This window comes from Hordeum vulgare, chromosome 7H (assembly GCF_904849725.1).
Source record: "Hordeum vulgare subsp. vulgare chromosome 7H, MorexV3_pseudomolecules_assembly, whole genome shotgun sequence".
In the NCBI taxonomy this organism is placed as follows: domain Eukaryota; kingdom Viridiplantae; phylum Streptophyta; class Magnoliopsida; order Poales; family Poaceae; genus Hordeum; species Hordeum vulgare.
In genome coordinates, this window is record NC_058524.1 from 199,493,881 (window position 1) to 199,501,045 (window position 7,165).

The window sequence follows — 7,165 nt, forward strand, 5'->3', positions numbered from 1 at the left end:
GCGACTTTCTCACCATTGCCACCATTGCCACCAAGTACGTACGATAAAAAACCACGAAATCTGCGACTTTCCCACCATTGACGTCATTGCCACCATTGCCACCAAGTACGTACGATAAAAAACCACTAACTCTGCGACTTTCCCACCATTGCCACCATTGCCACCAAGTACGTACGATAAAAAACCACTAACTCTGCGACTTTTCCACCATTGCCACCACTGCCACCAACTACATACGATAAAAAACCACTAACTCTGCGACTTTCCCACCATTGCCACCATTTCCAGCAAGTACGTAAGATAAAAAACCACTAACTCTGCGACTTTCCCACCATTGCGACCATTGCCACCAAGTACATACGATAAAAAACCACTAACTCTGCAAATTTCCCACCATTGCCACCATTGCCACCAAGTACGTACGATAAAAAAACCACTGATTCTGCAACTTTCCCAACATTGCCACCATTGCCACCAAGTACGTACGATAAAAACCACTAACTCTGCGACTTTCCCACCATTGCCACCAAGTACGTATGATAAAAAACCACTAACTCTGTGACTTTCCCACCATTGCCACCATTGCCAGCAAGTACGTACGATCAAAAACCACTAACCCTGCGACTTTCCCACCATTGCCACCAAGTAAGTACGATAAAAAACCACTAACTCTGTGATTTTCCCACCATTACCACCAAGTACATACGATAAAAACCACTAACTCTGCGACTTTCCCACCATTGCCAACGTTGCCACCATTGCCACCAAGTACGTATGATAAAAACCACTAACTCTGCGACTTTCCCACCATAGCCACCATTGCAACCAAGTATGTACGATAAAAAACCACTAACTCTGCGACTTTCTCACCATTGCCACCATTGCCACCAAGTACGTACGATAAAAAACCACGAAATCTGCGACTTTCCCACCATTGACGTCATTGCCACCATTGCCACCAAGTACGTACGATAAAAAACCACTAACTCTGCGACTTTCCCACCATTGCCACCATTGCCACCAAGTACATACGATAAAAACCACTAACTCTGCGACTTTCCCACCATTGCCACCATTGCCACCAAGTACGTATGATAAAAAACCACTAACTCCGTGACTTTCCCACCATTGCCACCATTGCCAGCAAGTACCTACGATAAAAATCCACTAACTCTGCGACTTTCCCACCATTGCCACCATTGCCACCATTGCCACCAAGTACGTACGATAAAAACCACTAACTCTGCGACTTTCCCACCATAGCCACCATTGCCATCAAGTATGTACGATAAAAAACCACTAACTCTACGACTTTCTCACCATTGCCACCATTGCCACCAAGTACGTACGATAAAAAACCACTAACTCTGCGACTTTCCCACCATTGGCATCATTGCCACCATTCCCACCAAGTACGTACGATAAAAAACCACTAACTCTGTGACTTTCCCACCATTGCCACCATTGCCACGAAGTACATACGATAAAAACCACTAACTCTGCGACTTTCCCACCATTGCCACCAAGTACGTATGATATAAAACCACTAACTCTGTGACTTTCCCACCATTGCCACCATTGCCAGCAAGTACGTACGATCAAAAACCACTAACTCTGCGACTTTCCCACCATTGCCACCATTGCCACCATTGCCACCAAGTAAGTACGATAAAAAACCACTAACTCTGTGATTTTCCCACCATTACCACGAAGTACATACGATAAAAACAACTAACTCTGCGACTTTCCCACCATTGCCAACGTTGCCACCATTGCCACCAAGTACGTATGATAAAAACCACTAACTCTGCGACTTTCCCACCATAGCCACCATTGCAACCAAGTATGTACGATAAAAAACCACTAACTCTGCGACTTTCTCACCATTGCCACCATTGCCACCAAGTACATACGATAAAAAACCACGAAATCTGCGACTTTCCCACCATTGACATCATTGCCACCATTGCCACCAAGTACGTACGATAAAAAACCACTAACTCTGCGACTTTCCCACCATTGCCACCATTGCCACCAAGTACATACGATAAAAACCACTAACTCTGCGACTTTCCCACCATTGCCACCATTGCCACCAAGTACGTATGATAAAAAACCACTAACTCCGTGACTTTCCCACCATTGCCACCATTGCCAGCAAGTACCTACGATAAAAATCCACTAACTCTGCGACTTTCCCACCATTGCCACCATTGCCACCATTGCCACCAAGTACGTACGATAAAAACCACTAACTCTGCGACTTTCCCACCATAGCCACCATTGCCATCAAGTATGTACGATAAAAAACCACTAACTCTACGACTTTCTCACCATTGCCACCATTGCCACCAAGTACGTACGATAAAAAACCACTAACTCTGCGACTTTCCCACCATTGGCATCATTGCCACCATTCCCACCAAGTACGTACGATAAAAAACCACTAACTCTGTGACTTTCCCACCATTGCCACCATTGCCACGAAGTACATACGATAAAAACCACTAACTCTGCGACTTTCCCACCATTGCCACCAAGTACGTATGATATAAAACCACTAACTCTGTGACTTTCCCACCATTGCCACCATTGCCAGCAAGTACGTACGATCAAAAACCACTAACTCTGCGACTTTCCCACCATTGCCACCATTGCCACCATTGCCACCAAGTAAGTACGATAAAAAACCACTAACTCTGTGATTTTCCCACCATTACCACGAAGTACATACGATAAAAACAACTAACTCTGCGACTTTCCCACCATTGCCAACGTTGCCACCATTGCCACCAAGTACGTATGATAAAAACCACTAACTCTGCGACTTTCCCACCATAGCCACCATTGCAACCAAGTATGTACGATAAAAAACCACTAACTCTGCGACTTTCTCACCATTGCCACCATTGCCACCAAGTACATACGATAAAAAACCACGAAATCTGCGACTTTCCCACCATTGACATCATTGCCACCATTGCCACCAAGTACGTACGATAAAAAACCACTAACTCTGCGACTTTCCCACCATTGCCACCATTGCCACCAAGTACATACGATAAAAACCACTAACTCTGCGACTTTCCCACCATTGCCACCATTGCCACCAAGTACGTATGATAAAAAACCACTAACTCCGTGACTTTCCCACCATTGCCACCATTGCCAGCAAGTACCTACGATAAAAATCCACTAACTCTGCGACTTTCCCACCATTGCCACCATTGCCACCATTGCCACCAAGTACGTACGATAAAAACCACTAACTCTGCGACTTTCCCACCATAGCCACCATTGCCATCAAGTATGTACGATAAAAAACCACTAACTCTACGACTTTCTCACCATTGCCACCATTGCCACCAAGTACGTACGATAAAAAACCACTAACTCTGCGACTTTCCCACCATTGGCATCATTGCCACCATTCCCACCAAGTACGTACGATAAAAAACCACTAACTCTGTGACTTTCCCACCATTGCCACCATTGCCACGAAGTACATACGATAAAAACCACTAACTCTGCGACTTTCCCACCATTGCCACCAAGTACGTATGATATAAAACCACTAACTCTGTGACTTTCCCACCATTGCCACCATTGCCAGCAAGTACGTACGATCAAAAACCACTAACTCTGCGACTTTCCCACCATTGCCACCATTGCCACCATTGCCACCAAGTAAGTACGATAAAAAACCACTAACTCTGTGATTTTCCCACCATTACCACGAAGTACATACGATAAAAACAACTAACTCTGCGACTTTCCCACCATTGCCAACGTTGCCACCATTGCCACCAAGTACGTATGATAAAAACCACTAACTCTGCGACTTTCCCACCATAGCCACCATTGCAACCAAGTATGTACGATAAAAAACCACTAACTCTGCGACTTTCTCACCATTGCCACCATTGCCACCAAGTACGTACGATAAAAAACCACGAAATCTGCGACTTTCCCACCATTGACATCATTGCCACCATTGCCACCAAGTACGTACGATAAAAAACCACTAACTCTGCGACTTTCCCACCATTGCCACCATTGCCACCAAGTACATACGATAAAAACCACTAACTCTGCGACTTTCCCACCATTGCCACCATTGCCACCAAGTACGTATGATAAAAAACCACTAACTCCGTGACTTTCCCACCATTGCCACCATTGCCAGCAAGTACCTACGATAAAAATCCACTAACTCTGCGACTTTCCCACCATTGCCACCATTGCCACCATTGCCACCAAGTACGTACGATAAAAACCACTAACTCTGCGACTTTCCCACCATAGCCACCATTGCCATCAAGTATGTACGATAAAAAACCACTAACTCTACGACTTTCTCACCATTGCCACCATTGCCACCAAGTACGTACGATAAAAAACCACTAACTCTGCGACTTTCCCACCATTGGCATCATTGCCACCATTCCCACCAAGTACGTACGATAAAAAACCACTAACTCTGTGACTTTCCCACCATTGCCACCATTGCCACGAAGTACATACGATAAAAACCACTAACTCTGCGACTTTCCCACCATTGCCACCAAGTACGTATGATATAAAACCACTAACTCTGTGACTTTCCCACCATTGCCACCATTGCCAGCAAGTACGTACGATCAAAAACCACTAACTCTGCGACTTTCCCACCATTGCCACCATTGCCACCATTGCCACCAAGTAAGTACGATAAAAAACCACTAACTCTGTGATTTTCCCACCATTACCACGAAGTACATACGATAAAAACAACTAACTCTGCGACTTTCCCACCATTGCCAACGTTGCCACCATTGCCACCAAGTACGTATGATAAAAACCACTAACTCTGCGACTTTCCCACCATAGCCACCATTGCAACCAAGTATGTACGATAAAAAACCACTAACTCTGCGACTTTCTCACCATTGCCACCATTGCCACCAAGTACGTACGATAAAAAACCACGAAATCTGCGACTTTCCCACCATTGACATCATTGCCACCATTGCCACCAAGTACGTACGATAAAAAACCACTAACTCTGCGACTTTCCCACCATTGCCACCATTGCCACCAAGTACATACGATAAAAACCACTAACTCTGCGACTTTCCCACCATTGCCACCATTGCCACCAAGTACGTATGATAAAAAACCACTAACTCCGTGACTTTCCCACCATTGCCACCATTGCCAGCAAGTACCTACGATAAAAATCCACTAACTCTGCGACTTTCCCACCATTGCCACCATTGCCACCATTGCCACCAAGTACGTACGATAAAAACCACTAACTCTGCGACTTTCCCACCATAGCCACCATTGCCATCAAGTATGTACGATAAAAAACCACTAACTCTACGACTTTCTCACCATTGCCACCATTGCCACCAAGTACGTACGATAAAAAACCACTAACTCTGCGACTTTCCCACCATTGGCATCATTGCCACCATTCCCACCAAGTACGTACGATAAAAAACCACTAACTCTGTGACTTTCCCACCATTGCCACCATTGCCACGAAGTACATACGATAAAAACCACTAACTCTGCGACTTTCCCACCATTGCCACCAAGTACGTATGATATAAAACCACTAACTCTGTGACTTTCCCACCATTGCCACCATTGCCAGCAAGTACGTACGATCAAAAACCACTAACTCTGCGACTTTCCCACCATTGCCACCATTGCCACCATTGCCACCAAGTAAGTACGATAAAAAACCACTAACTCTGTGATTTTCCCACCATTACCACGAAGTACATACGATAAAAACAACTAACTCTGCGACTTTCCCACCATTGCCAACGTTGCCACCATTGCCACCAAGTACGTATGATAAAAACCACTAACTCTGCGACTTTCCCACCATAGCCACCATTGCAACCAAGTATGTACGATAAAAAACCACTAACTCTGCGACTTTCTCACCATTGCCACCATTGCCACCAAGTACATACGATAAAAAACCACGAAATCTGCGACTTTCCCACCATTGACATCATTGCCACCATTGCCACCAAGTACGTACGATAAAAAACCACTAACTCTGCGACTTTCCCACCATTGCCACCATTGCCACCAAGTACATACGATAAAAACCACTAACTCTGCGACTTTCCCACCATTGCCACCATTGCCACCAAGTACGTATGATAAAAAACCACTAACTCCGTGACTTTCCCACCATTGCCACCATTGCCAGCAAGTACCTACGATAAAAATCCACTAACTCTGCGACTTTCCCACCATTGCCACCATTGCCACCATTGCCACCAAGTACGTACGATAAAAACCACTAACTCTGCGACTTTCCCACCATAGCCACCATTGCCATCAAGTATGTACGATAAAAAACCACTAACTCTACGACTTTCTCACCATTGCCACCATTGCCACCAAGTACGTACGATAAAAAACCACTAACTCTGCGACTTTCCCACCATTGGCATCATTGCCACCATTCCCACCAAGTACGTACGATAAAAAACCACTAACTCTGTGACTTTCCCACCATTGCCACCATTGCCACGAAGTACATACGATAAAAACCACTAACTCTGCGACTTTCCCACCATTGCCACCAAGTACGTATGATATAAAACCACTAACTCTGTGACTTTCCCACCATTGCCACCATTGCCAGCAAGTACGTACGATCAAAAACCACTAACTCTGCGACTTTCCCACCATTGCCACCATTGCCACCATTGCCACCAAGTAAGTACGATAAAAAACCACTAACTCTGTGATTTTCCCACCATTACCACGAAGTACATACGATAAAAACAACTAACTCTGCGACTTTCCCACCATTGCCAACGTTGCCACCATTGCCACCAAGTACGTATGATAAAAACCACTAACTCTGCGACTTTCCCACCATAGCCACCATTGCAACCAAGTATGTACGATAAAAAACCACTAACTCTGCGACTTTCTCACCATTGCCACCATTGCCACCAAGTACGTACGATAAAAAACCACGAAATCTGCGACTTTCCCACCATTGACATCATTGCCACCATTGCCACCAAGTACGTACGATAAAAAACCACTAACTCTGCGACTTTCCCACCATTGCCACCATTGCCACCAAGTACATACGATAAAAACCACTAACTCTGCGACTTTCCCACCATTGCCACCATTGCCA